This window comes from Miscanthus floridulus, chromosome 3, assembly GCF_019320115.1.
Source record: "Miscanthus floridulus cultivar M001 chromosome 3, ASM1932011v1, whole genome shotgun sequence".
NCBI classification, from domain to species: Eukaryota; Viridiplantae; Streptophyta; class Magnoliopsida; order Poales; family Poaceae; genus Miscanthus; species Miscanthus floridulus.
This window is the reverse complement of record NC_089582.1, coordinates 78,403,152-78,425,472: the sequence shown is the minus strand read 5'-3', so window position 1 is coordinate 78,425,472 and position 22,321 is coordinate 78,403,152. Positions and strand designations below refer to the sequence as shown.

General features: G+C 46.9%; 1 non-coding gene and 1 pseudogene across 1 annotated transcript; one reads left to right on the top strand and one right to left on the bottom strand.

The window, feature by feature from the left end:
- The window catches only part of LOC136543923 (ABC transporter G family member 45-like), a 37,570-nt pseudogene extending 21,742 nt beyond the window's left edge, over window positions 1–15,828 (top strand).
- On the bottom strand, window positions 6,773–6,861 carry LOC136547778 (small nucleolar RNA Z266). The gene has a single exon (XR_010781734.1). It is a non-coding gene; the product is annotated as a small nucleolar RNA Z266 (small nucleolar RNA).
- Window positions 15,829–22,321: the final 6,493 nt, after the last annotated feature.

Below are 22,321 nucleotides of genomic sequence, written 5' to 3'. Positions count from 1 at the left end.
CTCATGTGCATTTAAGCTCCTTCATCATCACATGTGTGAGCTTTGCAACATCTCCAAGCCATTTTCACCTTCATGGCATATGTTGCTCACACGCATGTACCTGTGGACTAATCACCTGTGTATCTCACATAAACACAATTAGTCCACCTAAGTTGTCACTCAATTACCAAAACCAAACAAGGACCTTTCACCCTGCCGCACGTACAGAGGGAGAGCAATATATTACTTTACAATTCTTCCCTTAATCATGTAGCTAACCCTAGAACCTCCACCATGCCGATCATCTTCTTCAGCTCCGTGAACCAAAGACGACCAAGCGGCTTGGTGAGGACATCCGCGAGTTGCCGACCAGTTTCAATGAACTCGATAATGATCTGCCCTCCATCGACATAGTCCCTAAGGAAGTGGAACTTAACGTCGATGTGCTTACTCCGATCGTGGAGAACCGGATTCTTCGTGAGGGCGATGGTGGGCTAGTTGTCCACCATCAGTGCTGGTGGGTGAGCTTCCACATCGGTCAGCTCGCCCAGTAGCCGATGCTGCCACATAGCTTGGTACGCCGCTGTGGCCGCCGCCACGTACTCTGCCTCGCACGTGGACAGCGCCGCCACCTTCTGTTTTAGCAACAGCCATGAGATTGGAGCCGACTTGAGGTAGACAAGCATGCTAGAGGAGCTCCGTCATCCGTCGATGTCCCCCACCAAGTCTGCATTGCTGAACATAGTGAGTTGCAGCCCACTTCCACCTGTCTTGGGGAAGACGATCTCCTGATCCACCGTCCCCTTAACGTAGCACAACAGCCACTTCACCATGGCCTAGTGATCCTCTTGGGGATCCTACATGAAGCGGCCAATGTAGCCCACTATGAATGTAATGTCTGGCCTCGTGTGGACTAGGTAGCGCAGACTATCGACGATGCTCTGGTAGAGTGTTGCATCTATCTTCACGGTGGTATTGGCCTTCGTCAACTTTAGCCGCTCCACCATTGGAGTCACACACGTCTTGCACTCAGCCATTCCGCTCCACTCCAACAGCTTTGAGGCGTACGCACTCAGACCGAGCATGAGCGCCTCCTTCCCCTATCTCACCTCAATGCCGAGGTCATAGAAGAGTGCACCAAGATCGCCCATTCAAAAACGAGCCGCCATCCCACGCTTGAAGTTGTCGATGTCCTCCGCACGTGCGCCAGTGATGATCAAGTCATCCACATACACACCGATGACGAGCTCCTCCTTCCCCCGTCGCCATGTGTAGAGCGTGTGCTCAGTTGTGCACCACGTGAACCCAAGCTCGCCCAGCGTGGCATCAAGCTTGGCGTTCCACGCTCATCAGGCCTACTGTAGCCTGTAGAGCGCCTTGTGTAGTCAGAGCACCCTGTGCTCCACTCCCTTGATGGTGAAACCCGGAGGTTGCCTGACGAAGACCATCTCCACCAGCTCGCCGTTGAGGAAGGCTGATTTTATGTCCAGGTGATGGACGCGCCAGTCCTTCGCTGCTGCTAAAGCCAGCAGTAGTCGGATAGACTCGATGCGCGCAACCGGCATAAAGACTTTTTCAAAGTTGATGCCATCGTGCTAGACAAAGCCTCGAGCGACGAGGCGTGTCTTGTGCTTGACAATGGCGCCGCGCTCGTCCCGCTTGACCTTGTACACCCACTTCAGGCTGATCAGATGACTCCTAGAGGTGGATCAATGAGCTCTCAAGTCTCGCTTCCCTCGATCGCCTTCATCTCCTCTAGCATCGCCCATCGCCAATTTGCATCGCGCTCGGCCAGTGTGAATGTGGATGGTTCCTCTGCATTGATGAGAAGCAGCTCTAGGTCATTGTGTAGCTGACCCACCAGGCCTAAGGACCCTGTGTCGCTGATGATGTCATCTAGTCTATGGAACCACACCTCGTCACCATCATGGAAGGCATCCACAAACTCGGTGATGTCGCTTGGAGGTGAGGCGAACTCGATCAGCATCGATGGAGTCCCCTATTCCGTCAAAGTGGTCGGCACAGCACCTAGAGTGCTCGGTACCTTGGCTACAGTGCTTGGCACTACTCCTGGACTGCTCGTCACCACTCCTAGAGTGGTTGGCACAACTACAGGAGTGCTCGGCACTAGTCTTGGAGTGGTCGGCACCACTGCAAGACCTCTTGGCTCCGCTACGGGAGCATTCGGCACATGTCCTAGAGTGGTCGACACCACTGCAGGACCGCTCGACACCACTCCTGGAGTGCTCGGCACCGCCCCAGGAGTGCTCGCTCTATTGCTGGAGTGGTCGGCACCTTCTCTCTAGCATCTCCACCACTGTTGATGACCAAGTGCTCGACAACGAAGGTGCTGGTGAAGCCGCTAGCTTCCCCCATGCCTAGGACTGTCCCAGCCCTAGGCATCCTTCTCATCGAACATGATGTTGCATGAGACAACCCCCTTGTCTCCGTGTGGGTCATAGAGCTGGTACGCCTTGGTACCTTCCTCATATCCCAAGAGCACCATCGATGTGCTCTTGTCCTCTAGCTTGGTGAGGATCAGCTTTGTCTTCCTGACGTGGCTGATGTAGCTGAATGTCCGGAGGAAGGACACGCTCGGCTTGCGCCCATACCAAGCTTCAAATGACGTCACACCCTTCAGGGCCTTTGTGGGCACGCGGTGGAGGATGAACACCGTCGTGGTTACCGCCTCACCCTAGAACCTTGCTGGCATGCTCTTGGCCTTCATGATGGATTGAGCCATGCCAACCACCGTCTGGTTTCGCTACTCCACCATGCCATTCTGCTATGGCGAGTATGGCGCGATGTGGTGTCGCACCACACCCTGATCCACATAGTATGTAGTGAACTCCACCAAAGTGAATTCATCACCGTGATTAGTCCGCAGCACGCGCAACTTCTTGCTGCTTTTCGCCTCCGTAGCGTGCCTTGAACTTCTTGATCGCCTCTGCCACCTCGTTCTTGGTTGTCAGGAATTGTAGCTACATATAGCGACTGTAATCATCCATGAGCAGAAGGAAGTACCGCCGATCACCTGTTTGTGGCTGGCGTGATTGGCCCACAGAGATCATCGTGTTCGAGCTCAAGAGCATCTGCCGCATGATACTTGGCCACCTTTGGGAATGGCAGCCTCTTCTGCTTCCTAGCCAGGCAGCTATCACACAGCTCGCCTGCATGCTTGATCTGGGACAACCCTCGGACCATCTTCTCTAGCCGACCGAGCGCATCGAAGCTGAGATGGCCGAACCAGGCATGCCATAGCCACGGCTCCTCGGTGTGCCGTGCTGCCAGGCGCATCGACTGCTCCACCTTCAAGTCGAGCAGGTACAATCGATTACATGAGCGTTTTACCTTCGTGAGAAGACGCCACTCCTGATCCCAAATCTTCAGGATCCCGCTCTCGATGAGTACCTCGCATCCACACTCGCTAGCTGCCTGATGTTGATGATGCTTGAACGTAGCTGAGGGATGTAATACACATCCATCAGCGCATGGTGCTCACCATTCTAGCACCTAAAGATGATGGTGCCACGTCCTCAGATCACCACCCTTAAGCCATCACCGAACTTCATTGTGCCGGTCATGTTGTTGTCGAGCTCGGAGAAGGCTTCCTTGGAGCCCTGTCATGTGGTTGCTAGCGCTGGAGTTTAGGTACCACCGCTGCTCTTGCTCGCCGTCCACACATCCAAGGTGGACTTGGGCGCACGATTCGTCGAGGTTGACAGCCTTTAGAGCCTTGCCGTGTCCTTTCTCCGCCATCACCTCTGCCTTCTCCTTGGCCTCAACATTGCGTAGTGCACAGAACATAGCCATTAGGAGAGTGGCCTCATCATCTTCATTAGCCTATGCTAAATGAGCCTTAGTCTTCTTCTCCTGCTTGCGATCTAGGCACTCCTTGGCCCAATGGCCCGTCTTTCCGCAGCACTGGCAGGCGTTGGGGTCGACCTTCTTCTTCTTCTCTGAAAAAGCCTTGCCGCGACGCTTGCCATCGCCACCGCAGTTGGAGGAGGCTTCCCCAGACTTCTTCTCCTTCATTTGGGCAGCCCTCTCCTCCTTTGTCAGCAGCAGCTTGCCATTGTTCATCGTTGTTATGGCCTGCTCCACACGCTCGTCCACCGCCCACAGATGACCTGCCACATTCTCAATGGTGAGGGTGGACAAGTCCAGCATTGTCTCTATGGAGAGAGCGATCTGGATGTACTTCACCGGCACGGAGTGAAGGTACTTGGAGATCGCCTCTTCTTTGTTGATGGTGATGCCGTGGCTCCTTAGCATGCTGATGAGTGACTACAGGCGGAGGGAGAAGTCCTCCACCGACTCACCATCCTTAAACTTGAGGTTGGCGTACTCATGCTTCAGCAGCTGGGCCGTTGCCTTCTTTGCGCAGTCGGAGCCGACGCACATAGCTGCAATGGCCTTCCACGCCTCCTTAACAGAGTTCTTCGTCCCCAATAGCTCCCTGTACTCCACTAGCACAACAGCGATGATAGCCTCCAATGTTGACATGTGGTCTTCTTCATTGTAGGTGCCCTTGTCAATGGCATTCTAGAGCCGTCGGGCTCTGAGTTTGACCTTTATGGTCACCGCCCACTCGCCATAGTTGGTGCGAGTCAGCGTTGGCCAACTGGTGCCGCTGACCTCCCACACCATGCGCTCGATGACATCATGTCGTGGCTGGGTAGCCACAGCCGCGCCACTGCTATCGCCCATCTCCAAACAGCCCAGTCATCGCCAGCGGTTAGTCCGGCAACGACGCTTTGTACGACTTTGGTACCACTCGTTGGTCCCGAGATCTCCCGCACGGGTGAGCCGACCGCTCACCGGCGTTCTCGCTCACTATGGCTAGAGGTAGAAGAAGAAAGGGAGAACAGAGCGCGCACACACACAGCATAAGCACCAACGTTGGCCGAAGCTAGAGGAGATGGCAAAACTGAACTCGCTCTCTTCACTGAGTTGCAGTGGAAAGCTATATATACAACTCTATCCATCTAATCCTAGTATACAGATATGGCACCCTGCCATACTGCTACAGTGACTAGATGTGACAGCAGGGCTGACTTTGACGCCTGCCCCTGCTGTGGCTACAGTGTGGCAGGGGAGCCTTTCGATGCCTACCCCTGCCGCGGCTACAGTGCAGTAGCAGGGGAGCCCTTTCGACGTCTGCCCCTGCGTGTATAGAGGAAGAGCAGGAGATTACTTTACAAACCAGATGATGATCAACTAGTCTCCTGTATAAATCTACTTAGTAATGTCGACATCATAAAATGACTTACAGTGGTTCATTGCAGCTGTTACTAATGAAAAGTGGAGGACAGCTCATTTACAGTGGTTCACTAGGTCCCCTGTCTGGAGATTTGATAAAATATTTTGAGGTGAGACCAGTGATTAAGATGAAACTGTTATTCAAAAACTGTGAGACGGGGAAAAAAAAACTAAATGACTGCTTTTCAGGCTATCCCTGGAGTTCCTAAAATCAAGGATGGTCAGAATCCAGCTGCATGGGCGCTAGACATTAGTTCACATGCCATAGAATACCCGATTGACGTGGACTATTCTGAAATTTATCATAACTCCAATTTATAGAAGTAAGTTAAATATAATCATAGAACTGATTTGCTCATTTCTGATAATTTAGGCCCCGTTTAGGTCCAAATTTTTTTGGATTTTGGCTACTGTAGCACTTTCGTTTGTATTTGGCAATTAGTGTCTAATTATGGACTAATTAGGTTCAAAAGTTTCGTCTCGCGATTTCTCACCCAACTGTGCAATTAGTTTTTTTTCCGTCTATATTTAGTACTCCATGCATATGCCGCAAGATTCGATATGACGGGTACTGCGCAAAATTTTTTGGAATCTAAACAGGCCCTTAGTTGCTCACACGAAAACGTTATGTACGCACAGGGAGAACATGGCTATGGTTGACGAGTTGAGCAAACCAAGAACAAACTATGAGGAACTACACTTGCCATCAAATTATTGGCCAAGCTTTAGGCCCTGTTTGAGAGAGCGTTTCTGAGTCTCGCTTATAAGCTGAGCAGGCTTATCTGATAAGTCACGATCTGGAGAATCTGCTGTCTAAATAAGCTGGACGTTTGGCTGCCCTGATTATTTATGGTAGATTATCTGTTCTGGATGTAAATTGACCTATGTACCCCTGAGGCTAATGATACCTCTTTTGGTTCGTCACAATGATCTGAAGGCAATGGTGGAAAGTTTGAGGTAGCAATATGGTTCCATTAAGTTGTAATGTACAATAATAATCGAAAATAATATCCATTTGGGTAATGTAATTGCTACAAAATACTCAAGTTTCTAACAATGAATCACCCAACCAACGCATTAGCAATAGCATCACGGAAAGCACACATATTCATTTCATCCGCCGAAGCACCACCATCAGCTGAAGAAACTTGGGACCCGACACCACTACTGTCTTCCACATAGGTTTCAAAATGTTTATTACATATGGCATTATCTCTAATGAAATTAGTGCACCACTTCATCTTGAGAACTCCAAATGGTCGCTCAATCACATTTCGCAGGGATGCATGAGCATAGTTGAACACCTCCTTCGATCCGGAAGAGCTTGCGTGCTCACCTTGTTGGACGGCAGCCGGCGGTGGGGATGGGAGGGCAGCAGGCGGTGGAACTGGGAGGACATGCATGCCATTAACAAAATGAAGCAAAGATGTACATACTGCTAACAATAAAAAACAGAATGCAGCAGAATACTAAATAGATGCATGACAATGTTAACAGCTGCCATAGAATGTAGCAGAAAATTAAACAATAGCATGGCAGGTCAGACAGAATGTATGCCTCAAGAGTTAAGTTCATAAGGAAACTTCACACATCTAATTGATTCATCATTCCTTGCCAATGAACTATTCTATGAAAACACAAAAGCAGCAGTGCACCGATATCAACAATGGGCACTTTTATTCATGAAGGGGTGATGATAGCATCTAAGGTTTGTGTTATATGAACTTAGGCATACTGAAAAATCTCAGATTTCAAAGGCTTTTTTTTATGGCAGCCATCGCATGCACCTATTTGATCCACTCCAACCACATTACCAAATAGGTGAAAATCCAGCATTACATCCTGAAGCTGCCTAGAAACAAACCGGCAGAAAATAGCTTGTACTGATAAGAAGATCTAACATCGACAAGTCAAGAATGGCTCCTGAGCCTAAACTGAAACGGCAATAACTAATCATTGCTCGTGCCCGCGAGGTAATGAGGTATCACGCTGCCTAGAAACAAGCCGCTATCAGTTCTCCTGTATCCACGATAACATCACTAGAAGGAACCCAATCTGAAACCAGAAAATCCACAGGCGAACTCTGCAATAGCTCTCCGTTCCGTCTGTTCCGCTCGCACCACCGGAACCAAAGCAGCAACCTACAGATTGGATCCACGGCAGCTTTGCTCGCGGTTTCCAACACTCTCGTCGCCTCCGCAGGGGAACCAACCAAAACCTAGACCCCAAACGAACCTAACAAGCAGCCAAATCTAGCGAAGCAGCCCCGCCAATACATCCAGCAACTAGAACCATAGCGACAGATCGGGAGCACAAGTGATGAGTACCTTGTCGGTGGGTTCCACTTCGATCTGGAAGCTGGATCCCTTGAGCGTCTTCACGGAAAAGTCCCACCCGTGAAAATCAACTGCTGGAGCACCTAATCACCTTGCTGTACCGGCGGAGGGGGAGGGGAGGGCCGCCGGAGCCCTGGCTGGAGATCCGAAGGAGGGGAGGGGACGGCCGCCGGCGCACTGGCTGGAGCACCGGCGGAGGGGGAGGGGAGGCCCGGCGTTGGGGAATGGGAGGCGGCGGCGGATCTGGCGAGAGGAGGGAGTGCTGGGCCGGAGAGGAATGGGAGGCGGCGGCGAAGAGGCATGCGGCACCGGGGAGGGAGCGAGCATGGGACCGCTCAGGTCTTGAGGGAGGGGCAGGGACAGGAAAAGCCTTCGCGATTTCGGAAAAGCGGGGTCTTGCTCGTGATTTCGGATGCGCTGCGGGCGACTGGAGATCGCGGAAGCGCGTTCGCTTTTGGCCAAAATCGCACGGCGTTTGTGTGGGATTATTTGCTTATTGGGCTCAGAAGCTGAGCAAACGCTCTCCCAAACAGGGCCTTAAGGAACAATGCATCGCTTGCATTTGGAAGCAATATTTGTCTTACAGAAAGAACTCAGAGCTCAATGTTTTTCGCTTCATCAACACTTTTGCAACCTCGATCGTGTTTGGTATTGTGTTCTGGCAAACTGGTTCAAGAATGTAAGTGTGGATGCAATTTCATTCTATTCCGAAATATGAAATATGAATCTAAATTCAAGTTAGTAAAATACGTACCTGCTGCTTTCTGCTGCATAACAGAGAGGTGGAGCAAGACGTGTTCAACATACTGGGGATTGGATACGGATCGGCACTGTTTCTAGGCTTTGTGAACTGCACTAGTTTACAGCCAGTGGTTGCTGCAGAGAGCTGTTTCCTACCGAGAAATGACTTCTGGCATGTACTCTTCTACGGCATTTATCATAGCTCAGGTGAATCAACTGATGTAACACGAGAAGATCACTGATATGACATGGATTGACAGAGCAGCTAAAATTCTCACTATGGATTTTACTTTTACGCAGGTAGCTGCTGAAATCCCTTACATGGTTATCCAACCACTCATTTTCACAGCAATTGTGTACCCAATGGTTGGATTTGTTGATATATTATGGGCTTGGCCCGTATAATATTTAATAAATCAAATAAAACTCTGTGGCCTGTAACATTAAGCGTTGTATGATTTAATACCGTACGGGACTTTGACTGAACGTTGCTCAACTTATTTGGTTGGAAATTATCCATCTTAATTGAGAAGCTGAGAAAAGAACACATGAGTGCCACACGAGCGCGCGCTGCCGCCGCCACCGGCCGGGCCGGGCCGTGGCGGGAGGCGAGCGGACGGGCGGGCGTGGCCAGGTTTTGCCACTTATTACACATAATTACAGGAGTTTCTCTCCTTTATAGTGGGGCGAGTTGATTGCGCCAGTTACCGTCTCTTCGTGTCTCTGTCTCCTGAGTTTCTCCACTGGCTTTCTCCCTCCCCGCCGCAGGCATAGAAGTAGAAGTCTTCTGTCAGTCCAATCTTCCCCCCTCCCTTCCGAGAGACCACATCTCAGCCGCCCTTTGGCTTCCCCATCCCGTACCTCTGCGCGCACGGAGCAGCGGAAGAGCAGGTGCCTCTAGAACCCTCGTCCGCCTGCGAACCTTACACGAGATGTGCAGCGATTAGGTTTTTGGGGAGCGATTCCGCTACTGCTCGTCCGACGTCTTCTTCCTAGTGATCTCTCGTGAAACCCGTCTTCTTCCTGGTGATCGCTCGTGGAACGGCAAGGTGTCTTCTTCCTGGTGATCGTTCGTGGGACTGCACTGCGAACACCTTCCTCCATCGACTGTGGTCCACGACTTCGAGCAACGCTCTATGTCTGATGCGAATGGAGCCTCCGATGCCCTCGGCATGGGACCCTCCGCTGGGTGCACTCTTAACTCTTTGATTATCGTACTTTGCATACTTACTATATCGATCAGTATATCATACTTGCATGCTATAGCGTTTGTTAGTGATATACACATGCACATATATGTCATCACGAACCTGCTGATGTTTTATTTCTAGATTAAATTGACCATAAAAATGCCTAATTATCTAACAATCTAAAAACCTAATGTTAGGCAATTTTCTGTCAGTGGTTTTGCTACTGCTTTGAAGCCGAATAATTTCGATGGCAAGAATTTCATGATATGACGTGCCAAAATAGTGTTGTGGTTGACTGCTATGAATTGCTATCATGCCGCACAGGGGAAGCCTGAACAGTTTACTCCTGAGGAGGAGCAAAAGTTCTTGGCTGCCGATAACCTGTTTTGAGGCACCGTGATTAGTGCACTTCATAGTAAGTATGAGAAAAACTACATATCTTGCACATCAGACAAAGAGTTATGGGATGCTCTTGAGGCAAAGTTTGGAGTTTCTAATGCTGGTAGTGAGTTGTACCGTATGGAGCAATTGTATGACTATAAAATGGTTGAAAACCGTTCTGTAGTGGAACAGGCTCATGAGATACAGGCGCTAGCAAAGGAACTAGAACATTTTCCATGTCTATTGCCCGATAAGTTTATAGCCGGCGGTATAATCGCTAAGCTGCCACCTTCTTGGTGGGATTTTGCTACTTTTCTAAAACACAAAAGACAAGAGTTTAGCGTGGCTGAACTTATTGGATTTCTTGATGTTAAGGAGAGGGCGAGAGCAAAAGACAACCGTGGAAAAGGAGTTGAGTCTTCCGCTGCCAATATGGTATAGAAGAAAAACTCATTTGCATCCCATAATAAAAAGAAGAAGAACATCCAAGAGAACAACAATACAAAGCCTAAGCAAACTGCTCAGTTTAAGAAGAAAAACAACAAAAAAGGTGGAGGTTGCTTTGTTTGCGGGAGTGATGAGCATTGGGCAAGTGCGTGCCCAAACCACAAATATAAGCAAGAAAAGAAATCAGCAAACGTGGTGATTAGCGAGACTGGAGGAGGAACATCTGGGTATGATAATTCTTTACCTTTTGTTCTTTCAGTTTGTCTTTCACCTGAGTGGTGGATGGATAGCAGTGCTAATATTCATGTGTGCGCTGATGTTTCTTTGTTTACTTCCTATCAGGCTGGCGGGACTGGAGCCTTGCTGATGGAAAACGGTTCGCATGCGCGTATTCTTGGTGTTGGTACGGTCATTTTGAAGTTTACTTCGGGAAAGACGGTGCTATTAAAGAACATACAGCATGTCTCCACCATCAAGAAGAATCTTGTTAGCGGTTCTCAAATGTGTCGCGATGGCTTTAAAATTGTGCTTGAGTCCAATAAGTGTGTTGTGTCGAGACATGGAATATTTATTGGAAAAGGTTATGATTACGGAGGCTTGTTCCGCTTATCTTTGCTTGATGATGTGTGTAATAAAGTAGTGAACAATGTTAATGTTTCGGATGAGTCGAATATATGGCATTCATGACTTTGTCACATTAATTTTGGCTATCTCACGTGGCTTGCAAATCTGAACTTAATCCCAAAATTTAACTTAGTCAAAGATTCTAAGTGCCAGATGTGTATGTAATCGAAGCAACCGTGCAAGCCTCACAAGGCTGCTGAGGCGAGGAACTTGGCACTATTAGAACTCGTTCATTCTGATTTATGCGAAATGAATGGCGAATTGACTAAAGGCAGTAAATGATACTTTATGACATTTATAGATGATTGTACTAGATTTTGGTATGTGTATTTATTGAAAATTAAAGATGAAGCATTGCATTATTTTAAAGTCTATAAAGCTGAGGTAGAAAATCAACTTGAGAAGAAAATCAAACGTTTGTGGTCCGATCGTAGGGGAGAATATTTCTTAAATGAATTTTCTATGTTTTGCGTGGTCCATGGAATTATTCATGAGAGGACGCCACCATACTCACCATAGTCTAATGGGATTACAGAGAGAAAGAACCATACTCTAACTGATTTGGTTAAGGCCATGTTAGAGACTACGGGACTATCTAAGGAATGGTGGGGTGAGGCTATATTGGTAGTGTGTCATGTCCTGAATTGGGTGCCCACAAAGAACAAAGAAATTACACCATTCGAGGAATGAGAGAAGAAGAGATTAAATCTCTCTTATCTACGAACTTGGGGTTGTTTGGCAAAGGTGAATGTGCCAATAAACAAAAAGTGAAAGCTTGGATCAAAGACTGTTGATTATGTTTTTCTTGGTTATGATATTCATAGCGTGGGTTATAGATTTTTAATTATAAATTCTAGTGCTCCTGAGATGGCTGTTGATACAATCATGGAATCTAGAGACGCTATATTTTTTGAGAATGAATTTCCCATGAAAAATGCACCTAGCACGACTGGTCATGAATTTATAATTCTCCAGTGAGCATGAAAATTTTACTCTGATAGAATAAATTGAGGAACCCTATATGCAAAATCCTGAGGAGGATGACACTATAGTCACTAGAAAAAGTAAGAGACGGAGGACTGTAAAGTCTTTTGGTGATAACTATATTATGTACCTTGTGGATGACACACCAACGACCATTGAAGAGGCATATTCCTCTTCTGATGCTGACTTATGGAAGGAAGCAAGTACAGAGTGAGATGGATTCTATTATGTCTAATGGAACTTGGGAAATAGTTGATCGTCCTTATGGTTGCAAGCTATAGGGTGCAAATGGGTGTTCAAGAAAAAGCTTAGGCCTGATGGTACTATCGAGAGGTACAAGGCAAGACTTGTGGCCAAGGGTTATACTCAAAAGGAAGGTGAGGATTTCTTTGATACTTATTCACCGGTTGCCCGGTTGACTACAATTCGAGTTTTGCTTTCCCTAGGCGGCCTCTTATGGTCTTATCGTTCATCAAATGGACGTTAAGACAGCTTTCCTAAACGGAGAGTTAGAGGAGGAGATCTATATGGATCAACCAGATGGGTTTGTAGCAAATGGTTAAAACGGCAAGGTGTGTAAATATTAAAGTCATTATATGGCTTAAAACAAGCTCCTAAGCAGTGGCATGAGAAGTTCGACAGAACTGCTAACATCTGTTGGTTTTGTTGTGAATGAAGCTGACAAATGTGTGTACTATCGGTATGGTGTGGGGTGAAGGAGTTATTTTGTGCTTATATGTTGATGATATACTGATCTTTGGATCTAGCCTCAAAGTGATTGAGGAGGTGAAGGAATTTTTATCTAATAATTTTGAAATGAAAGATTTGGGAGAGGCTAATGTTATTCTTAATATCAAGCTTCTGAGAGAAGGTGATGGTTGGGTAACTCTATTACAATCCTACTATGTAGAAAAGGTGCTGAGTCGCTTTGGGTTAAGTGACTATGAACATGATCCTACACCTTATGACCCAAGTGTGCTATTGAGGAAAAATCAGAAGAATAGCAAGGGATCAATTGAGATATTCCCAGATCATTGGTTCGCTCATATATCTTGCTAGTGCAACAATGCCTGACATCTCATTTGTTGTGTGCAAGCTGAGCCGATTTATGTTAAACCCAGGAGATGATCACTAGCGTGCTCTTGAGAGAGTGATGCACTATCTAAAAGGCACTAGTAAGCTATGGTATTCGTTATACCAGACATCCGAAGGTGTTGGAAGGCTATTGTGATGTCAACTGGATCTCTGATGCAGATGAGCTTTATGCCACAAGTGGATATGTGTTTTCGCTTGGAGGTGGTGTTGTTTCCTGGAAGTCTTGCAAACAGACTATCTTAACTGAAGTCTACAATAGAAGCAGAACTCACAACATTAGACACCACTGGCTCTGAGGCCGAGTGGCTTCATGATCTCCTTATGGATTTACCAGTTGTTGAAAAACTCATACCGACTATTTCTATGAACTGCGATAACCAGACTATGATTACGAAGGTTAACAGTTCTAAGGATAACATGAAGTCCACAAGGCATGTTAAGAGATGACTAAAATCTGTTAGAAAATTGAGAAACTCTAGAGTATTAGCGTTGGACTATGTTCACACGTCTAACAATCTGGCAGATCAATTCACTAAGGGTCTATCATGCAATGTAATAGAAAGTGCATCGAGAGAGATGGGTTTGAGACCCACATGAAATTTACAATATTGGTAACCTGTTCTATGTGATCGAAGATCTCGTGAAGTATGATGGTGAAACAAGCTAGTAGTAAATTATGAGGAAAAATCCTTAGTAAGACTCATTTCCGATGCATATCTTTTCTTTCTCTAAGGCAGGTTGGTTTTTACCTTAATGTGTTCCAAGTGTCTTGCAAAAGCAAAGATGTTGTCCTAGAGAACATCTTTTGAGGAACACACCTATATGAGTCAGACTGTTGGTCATAGTCTATGAGATTTGGGTGATCTCTAAATACTCATGAAAGGCACTGGAGTATGACTTATATGCTTCAAATAGAGGGGATGCCTTTTGCGGCCTAGTATCAGCTAAGGACTTTAGTGACATTCACCTCACACAAAACTGTCAATTCAAGGCTTAGTCCATTGTTCAGTTGTGACTGAGTGAAACTATTGCTCTAGATGGATGTTCAACTTAATAGTCTCCATCGAAACACTGGTATATAAAAGAAATGTGGTTCTGAGACTACTTTATTACAAACCCTAGAGTTTGGTGGGGATTATTGGATATATTATGGGCTTGGCCCGTATAATATTTAATAAATCAAATAAAACTCTATGGTCCGTAACATTAAGAGTTGTATGGTTTAATACCGTACGGGATTTTGACTGAATGTTGACTCAGCTTATTTGGTTGGAAATTATCTATCTTAATTGAGAAGCTAAGAAAAGGACAGGAGTGCCACACGCGCGTCGCACCGCCGCCACCGCTGGCCGGGCCAGGCCGTGGGCGTGGGCCATGGGGCGTGGTAGGTAGGCGGGCGGCGAGCGAGCGAACGGGCGGGCATGGCCAGGTTTTGCCACTTATTCCACATAATTATGGGAGTTTCTCTCCTTTATTGTGTAGGCGAGTTGATTGCGCCAGGTACCGTCTCTTCGTGTCTCCATCTCCTGAGTTCCTCCGCTGGCTTTCTCCCTCCCCGCCGCAGGCATAGAAGTAGAAGTCTTCCGTCAGTCCAATCTTCCCCCTTACCTTCCGAGAGATCACATCTCAGCCGCTCTTTGGCTTTCCCTGTTCCGTACCTCTGCGCGCGCGGAGCAGCGGGAGAGCAGGTGCCTTCAGAACCCTCATCTGCCTGCAAACCTTGCACGGGGTGTGCGGCGATTAGATTTTTGGGGAGCGATTCCGCGACTGCTTGTCCGATGTCTTCTTCCTGGTGATCTCTCACGGAACCCGTCTTCTTCCTGGTGATCGCTTGCGGAACAGCAAGGTGTCTTCTTCCTGGTGATCGTTTGTGGGACTACACTGCGAACACCTTTCCTGCATCGACTGTGGTCCACGACTTCGAGCAACGCTCTATGTCTGGTGCGAATGGAGCCTCCGATGCCCTCGGCATGGGTCCCTCTGCTGGGTACACTCTTAACTCTGTGATTACCGTACTTTGCGTACTTACTGTATCGATCAGTATATCATACTTGCATGTTGTAGCGTTTGTTAGTGATATACATATGTACATATATGTCGTCACGAACCTGCTGAATGTTTTATTTCTGGATTAAATTGAACATGAAAATGCCTAATTATCTAACAGGATTTCAGCTGGCTGTCAAAAAGTTTTTCTCCTTTGCGCTATACATGATCCTGATTTTAATGGACTACACTCTCTATGGGATGATGGCCGTTGCACTGGCACCCACTGCTGAGATAGCTACTGGCCTATCCCTCACCATCTTTGTAATGTGGAATTTCTTCTCGGGATTCATTGTCACTGTAAAGGTAAGTGCTAGTTTGGCTTGTAGATCCAACTTGGTGGTCGCAGTGAAATATCAAATATTTGACAGGACACCAGTCTCACAGATGACAACGTCGTGCTTAATTCCATTTCCCTCTGCAGGCAATGCCGGTGTGGTGGAGGTGGATGTACTGGGCATGTCCTACAGCATGGACCCTATACGGCCTTGTGTCCTCACAACTTGGTGACCATAAGGAACTAATCCGCGTGCTGGGCCAGCCAGACCAGCCAGTGATGACATTCTTCCAGGAGTATCTTGGCCTGGAAAATAGGTATCTTCCCCTGGTCACAGCTCTGCACTTTGATTCCGAGCGCACTCTTCTGTTTTGTCTTCTGCGTGGGTATCAAGTATGGCAGGTTCCAGAAAAAGATGAATGAATTAAGGGGATTGACTGCAACCCTGTGTAAGGTGGTATTTTAGTTTTGTCCTACGTCAAATTTCTCTAGCTTTCATCAAATCTATAGTAAAAAATACAATATAAATGCAATACCAAGACATATTTGACGGTGAATTTAATGAAACTAATTTGACGTTGTTATTGTTGGTGCATTTTCTGTAACCGTGATCAATGCTAAAGAAGTTATACTAAAGACAAAACTAGAACACCTAAAGGAGGGTACCAAATAGCATGAGCGGAGGTGACACGGCAACGGAGTAACAAAGTGTTGGCATTGCGTTTAATAACTTGATTGGTGTTCCCATGGCTTCATAGAATCGCAGAAACCAGATACTCCAAAAAAAAATTCCAGGCAAAGGGAGCCACAGACGAATCCAACTAAGAAGCTAGGGATGGCGCTCTAAGGGGAGCCAGGATTATAGATGGCCAACGGGCCGGCCCGGTCCGGCATGGCACAGCTCCGTGTCAGGCACGGCCCGAAGGGAGTCGGGCAGGCACGGCACGTCATGCCACGCGGGCCGTGCCGAGGCGGGCGTCGTGCCTGGTCAACGGCCCAGGCACGGCCTGCTGGGACCGTTTTTTGGGCCAGCCCGGCCAGAGAAGCACGGCCATTCTAGCATGCCGGGCCAGTCCGAGGCCCACAGAGAGAAGGGGAGAGCAGGAGCCAGGGCAGCCATGGGAGACGGCCGCCGCCGCCGGCGCGCTTGGCCCCGAGGCAGATCCGACCGCCGGCGTGCTCGCCCTAGAGGTGGGGCTTCGCGGGGAGGCATGGAGGAGGGCCAGGAAGCGGTTGCCGGCGCGCTTGAATCCTTCCGTCACTACTCGAATCTGGCCGGGGACGCCGTGCGCAAGGAAGACGGCCGCACACGAGGGAGACGCCGCCGCGCGTGGGGAAGAGGCGAGGCCGTGAAAGGGAAGCGCGAGCTGCGAGCCTGCGACTATGCGTCTACAAGGTGAGAAAGGGAGGAGCCGAGGAGAGTGGGGCGACCCTGCGACCGAGAGGACGAGAGTGCGGCGCTGCTGGGAGGGGGCTGCGTGCTTGTGGCCCTACGCTGGATGGGCGAGAGAGAGAGTGAGAGGGGAGGGGGAGTTAGGGTTAGCGGCCACCGTTAGCCTGGTGATGGGATACTAGGATGTTAGAAGGTCGGGCCGCCACCGGGCCGACCCTTGTGTATCGGGCCATGCCGTGGCGCCCGCCGTGCTTGAGCAGCGGCCCATGCACGGCCCTATGTATCGAGCTGGGCTAGCTAGGGCCCGCTACTCATCGGGCCGTGCCATGCTCGTGTCGGGCTAAAATGCCGTGCTTTGGGCCGGGCCGTCATGCCCCGGGACTGCATGGACATTTATAGCCAGGATATGCTGGTGCGGTGGAATTCTTTTACCTTTGGTTCGTCGGTAGGCGGCCCTGCAGGTGCATGGGGCGGGGTTGGAGTTGGACCATGGACTCCAGTACCTCTGACCCTCCATGGAGCCGACCGACTCCGGGACTGCGACCTGCGGACGCGGCTAAAGAGGATTCATTGGAGCTAAGAGCTTAGCTTGTGTTGTTTTTACAGAAATTCGTCTTTCTGCCATTTAAGGATAAAGTATGGTCTGATTTTTAACCTTCGACTAATAAAATCGAGTTATGGTGTAACATACTTTTTAACTATCGAAACTGTTATGAAAACAATTAAATTTTAGTTTGATTTCTAAAAAAATATTAATTAATTTATTTTAAATCATAAAAATATGAAACTAGTTCCAGTTCCATATGAAAATGTCATCTATATATTAGTGCTATATTCGGATTTACTTGCTTTAAATAAATAACAAGCGCGACTACAAGCAATAAAGCAATAAGAACATAAATAAACCAATTCCAAATACCAATATATATAGATGGTAAGCAAGTAGAGAACTTTTTTAGAAAACAATCGGTACTAGTTTTATATTATTCTCATTGAAAAATAAATTATTTATGAATTTTAGATAGTAAATCAGATTTTATTATTTTTACATAATAGAAATCCACCGTTGAAACCAGCACAAGGACAATTTTTTTCTGGTTTTGACAACTTGAGTATGTCTTTCACCCGGTTTTATAGTTAAAGGTTGAAAATTAGGCTACGGTGCAAGTTGAGGCTGAAAATTATACTTTACCTGCCATTATAAATGTTGGGCTTAGCACCCTAAAAACTACACAATTATATTATCCTTTGGTGCAATTATGTGTGTGTAATCGGTTGTACATGCTATAACGAAGCAAAGATAGCAAAAATTATTTCATGATGTTTAAAGCTACAGAGAATTAACTATACAATTAAGAGGAGGGTTCTCTTTACAATAACACACTATAAAAGTTGATAATAATTTCTTGAGTGCAAGTAACTTCTATAACATCGTTACAGAATTTGTTTCAAGTCACTTGGATCTATTTTATTTTCTATGAAAATTACACAGGATTATGAACTGTTGAGCACAAACATGTGGAAAGCCCTAGTTTAGTTTTGGTAATTGAGTTCCAACCATGTGAACTAATGGTTTCATTGAGTATGATTAACTAGGGTCCACTTGATGATGATGAACAAGACATAGGAGGTGATGGAGATGGAGATCAAAATCATATGCATGCAAGTGTTCTTAAGTAGAGAAAATATGGACCAAAAGCAAGCCATAAGGCAAAGGTATATGATAGGACTTCGCTTTTGCCAACCAAGACGCGGTAGAGTGCACAATTGGGTTTAGGATAGATAGTCGTACTGTAAAAAGAGGAAATCTTTAGTTGCAACATTGTCTAGTGCCACTAAGTGTTAGTTTCATTCGCATATGCATTAAGCTTAGGCCCCGTTTGGTAGGGCTCCTCTCCGTCTCCTCCAAATGAGCTCTATCAAACGGTTTAGTAGGAGGAGCCGTTTTTCAGTGAAAAAAGGAGTTAGTGTTTTGGAGGAACCACAACTTGTGACTCCTTCAAAACAGCTCCGACTCCTCCGAAGGATCCCTTGAGAAGGAGCCCTACCAAACAAGGGCTTAGTGATGTGGTCAGGTGCAAGAGAAAACTCTTTCAAAAAATGTTTGTGAAAAGCTAACTAACATGCATAAATTTTTTGGAACACTTGAGGAGTTGGTACTTTTGAAAAAAGAGCTGTTTGCAGCCCCTCTGCAAGCACTGGATTGATCGTATCTAGCCCTGTAGAGGGCACCAGATCAAGCATTGTAGAGAGAGGACCTAATCGAGGTTAGGGTTAAGCACTGAATTAGTCTGGTGCTCAACCCTAAGGACTACTAGAGGATGCGGTGTGACTATTCCTAACGCGGACGTTTTAAAAAGGGGGCACCGGATTGATGATGCTAGGTATCAGATCAATCTAGTGGCCCAAAAACCTCTCTGGCCACTCTTCAGAGTGCATTAGATTGATTCGGTGTGAGACTAGGGTGGTTCACCGGACTATGCGTTAGTGAAAAGTGATTGTTGGGCTTACACTTACTGGCTAGTTTCTAGATTTTGACTCTTGGGAGGCCATCGGATTGATCCGTTGTGCTTCAAGGGAAGCACCGGATCATCCCGTGTGTATGGTTTCTGGGCATTTTTGCCCCCAATGACTTAGCTTGTTAGCTCTATAAATGTGTTTGGCCGGCTCGTTTGAGCCTCTTACCACCCTTGGATGATACTTGTACAAACATAGAGCTCAAGCAAACTTAAAGGTCCTAAATGGCTAGAGGGGGGTGAATGTAGCCTAATAAAATTTTATACAGAACACTAGAGCAATGGGTTAGTCAGCTAAATGGCGATAAAAGCGTTTTGCTCTAGCTCTACTAAAAATGCAAGCCACCTACCTAATTCTAATGGCTATGATCACTATATCACTCAAGAGGCTATGTCACTACAACTATGAACTAGTGAGCGTACTAATTAGATCAATTAATTACTTCTAGTTACTCAACTAGGCTACACTAGCAAGCTACTACTACACAAGGCAAGAATGAATAAATATAATGCACAAGTGAGAGTGGTGAGTAATATACCGAACTAGCAAGAGATAAATCAATCAAGAATACCAATTGATGACACAAAGATTTATCTCGAGGTTCACTTGCTTGCCGGCAAGCTACTCCTTGTTGTGACGACTCACTCACTTGGTGGCTCACGCGCTAATAGGCATTACACGCCTAGCCTTACCCAAACGCACCATAAGAACCAACACAAGATGAGGGTACACAAGTCACGAGCAATCCACTAGAGTTGTTTGATAGGCACAAGAACCCCTCACAAGAACACTAGGTAGCCACGAATAATCACCAACTCATGCCAACACTCCTCCATTGCTCCAAGCCGTCTAGGTGGTGGCAACCACCAAGAGTAATAAGAAAACCATAGCAAGAACGATCCTCAAGTGCCACTAGATGCAATCACTCAAGCAAATACACTTGGAATCACTCAATCTCACTTTGGATGCACAATCAAGCAAGGAGATGAGTCAGAGAGGTTTGCTTTAGCTCACAAGGATGTAACAATGATCAAAATGTCCAAGAGGGTGGGCTAGAGCCGGCCAAGCCACTTAAATAGAGCCCCAAGGCTCTACTAGCCATTACCCCTCGAAATGATATCGGATCAAGGCTCCGGACCAAGACTCAAGGGAGCTACGAACCATACCACCGGTCCGATGCTCTCCAGCGCCTAGCGATAGGCTGCCATGTGCCCCATTCAAATGATCGCATGACTATTGGAGCCAATGGCTCCCGTGTGCTGCCCGGCTGGACCATCGTGCACCAGAGTCCGGCATTGTCTAGAGAGGTTCCCGAGAGGCAAAAATGCCCCGGGCCCAATCCGGCCATACCCTCCGGACCAAAGTGTCTTAGTCCAATGCATTTTGCCTCCTCTCTGTTTCAACTCATAATTATTTGTGGACCACTGGACCGGTAGCCAATGGGCTAGCGCCCCCCCTAGCCTGAGTCCAGCGCTCACGCACTGCATAGTAGCTCCCAACCAGACACGCGCACATGGTCCACCACCTTGCCCAAGCAGGGTCCGATGCCTCCGCGACAACTCTGTAGGGCTAGGGTATGCTACCAGACTGGCAAGGCATAGTCCAATGCCTTGTCACACCTGGGTCCCAAGCTCTATTCTTTCTCCAATTCTACTCTTTTCTTCCACCCTTGCTTCCATGTGCCAACACCAATGTGTTCCAACACTTGTGTACGTGTGTTAGCATTTTAACAAAGCATTTTCAAGGGTCAAGTTAGTCACTCACTAGGTCCTAATGCATATGCATGAATCACTTCACCTAGTGGCACTTGATAACCTTGTTTACCATGATTTTTCTCTCTTCATAGTATGGCTATCTATCCTAAACCTGGTCACACTCGCTATAGTGTCTTGACTAGCAAAACAAAATGGCCCTATAGCTTATACCTTTGCCTAGAGCCCATTTTGTTTTTCTCTTTCTTTGTTTCCAAGTCAGAGCACTTGACTCACCATCTTGTGGCCACCTTCATCACCATGAATGCCATCTAGCTCCACCATTTGGAGTGAACCAACCTATCTCATGTCACTTAGAGAAAGGATTAGTCCAATAGGTTTCATCAATTAGCCAAAACCAAACTAGGGCTTTCACAAACACTCCATCTCACATGCTAATTTCATGATCACATTTGTGTGAGATTTGGAGTGGTCTAGTGCTTTGCATTTGAGAGATTGCATTTGGTGGCACTAGGTGGTCTTTATGACTCAAGATTTCTTGTTACTCTTGGTGATTGTCGTCACCTAGCCAGCTTGGTGCTTGTGGAGGATCGTTGAGGGGCTCTTGGTGATTGTTGCCACCTCCGATCATTGTCTATTATGTGGGGCTTTGTGCTCATCCCCATGGGAGATTCACAAAGAATAACCATAGTGAAATCAATTGAGGTTTAGGGAGCTCCTTGGTGATCTACCATCTTCTAAATGAAGTGGTGATGTAAGGATCCACCTCAATAGGGATGTAGGTTGCCAGCAAACAACTGACCCTCAGGAAAAATTCTTTGTGTCACTTCACTTTGTTGGTTCACTCTATCAACACTTGCAATTACATTTCATATATTATGCTTGTGTTGTTTCTTGTTAGCTCTAGCTCTTAAGTTTGCTTAGTTGGTAGCTTAACTTAGCTTTAGTGAGTAGTTTAGTTTAGTTGCTCTCTTTGTTAGCTCACTAGTTGGTAGGCGTAACAAAAAGCTCACTAGTTGGTAGGTGGTAGTTCTAGTTGTTTGTGTGCTTGAGTGCTTAATTACTTGTTCTTGCAACTAGAATTATGTAGGGGCTTGCTTTGTATTGACTAGGGCAACTAATGGCTATTAGGATTGTCTCCCTTTCTAACATACTTTACTTAGTGTCTTTGAGCTTGTAGAATTTTTATTAATCTTTCACCCCCTTCTATCCATCCATAGATCCTTACAAGTGGTATCAGAGCCAAGTCACCATATTTGCAAATGTTTAACCACCCGTGGTGTAAAGGATGGCCACCTAACACACCTCAAGTAGCCGTGCTCCACACTTTGATGGCA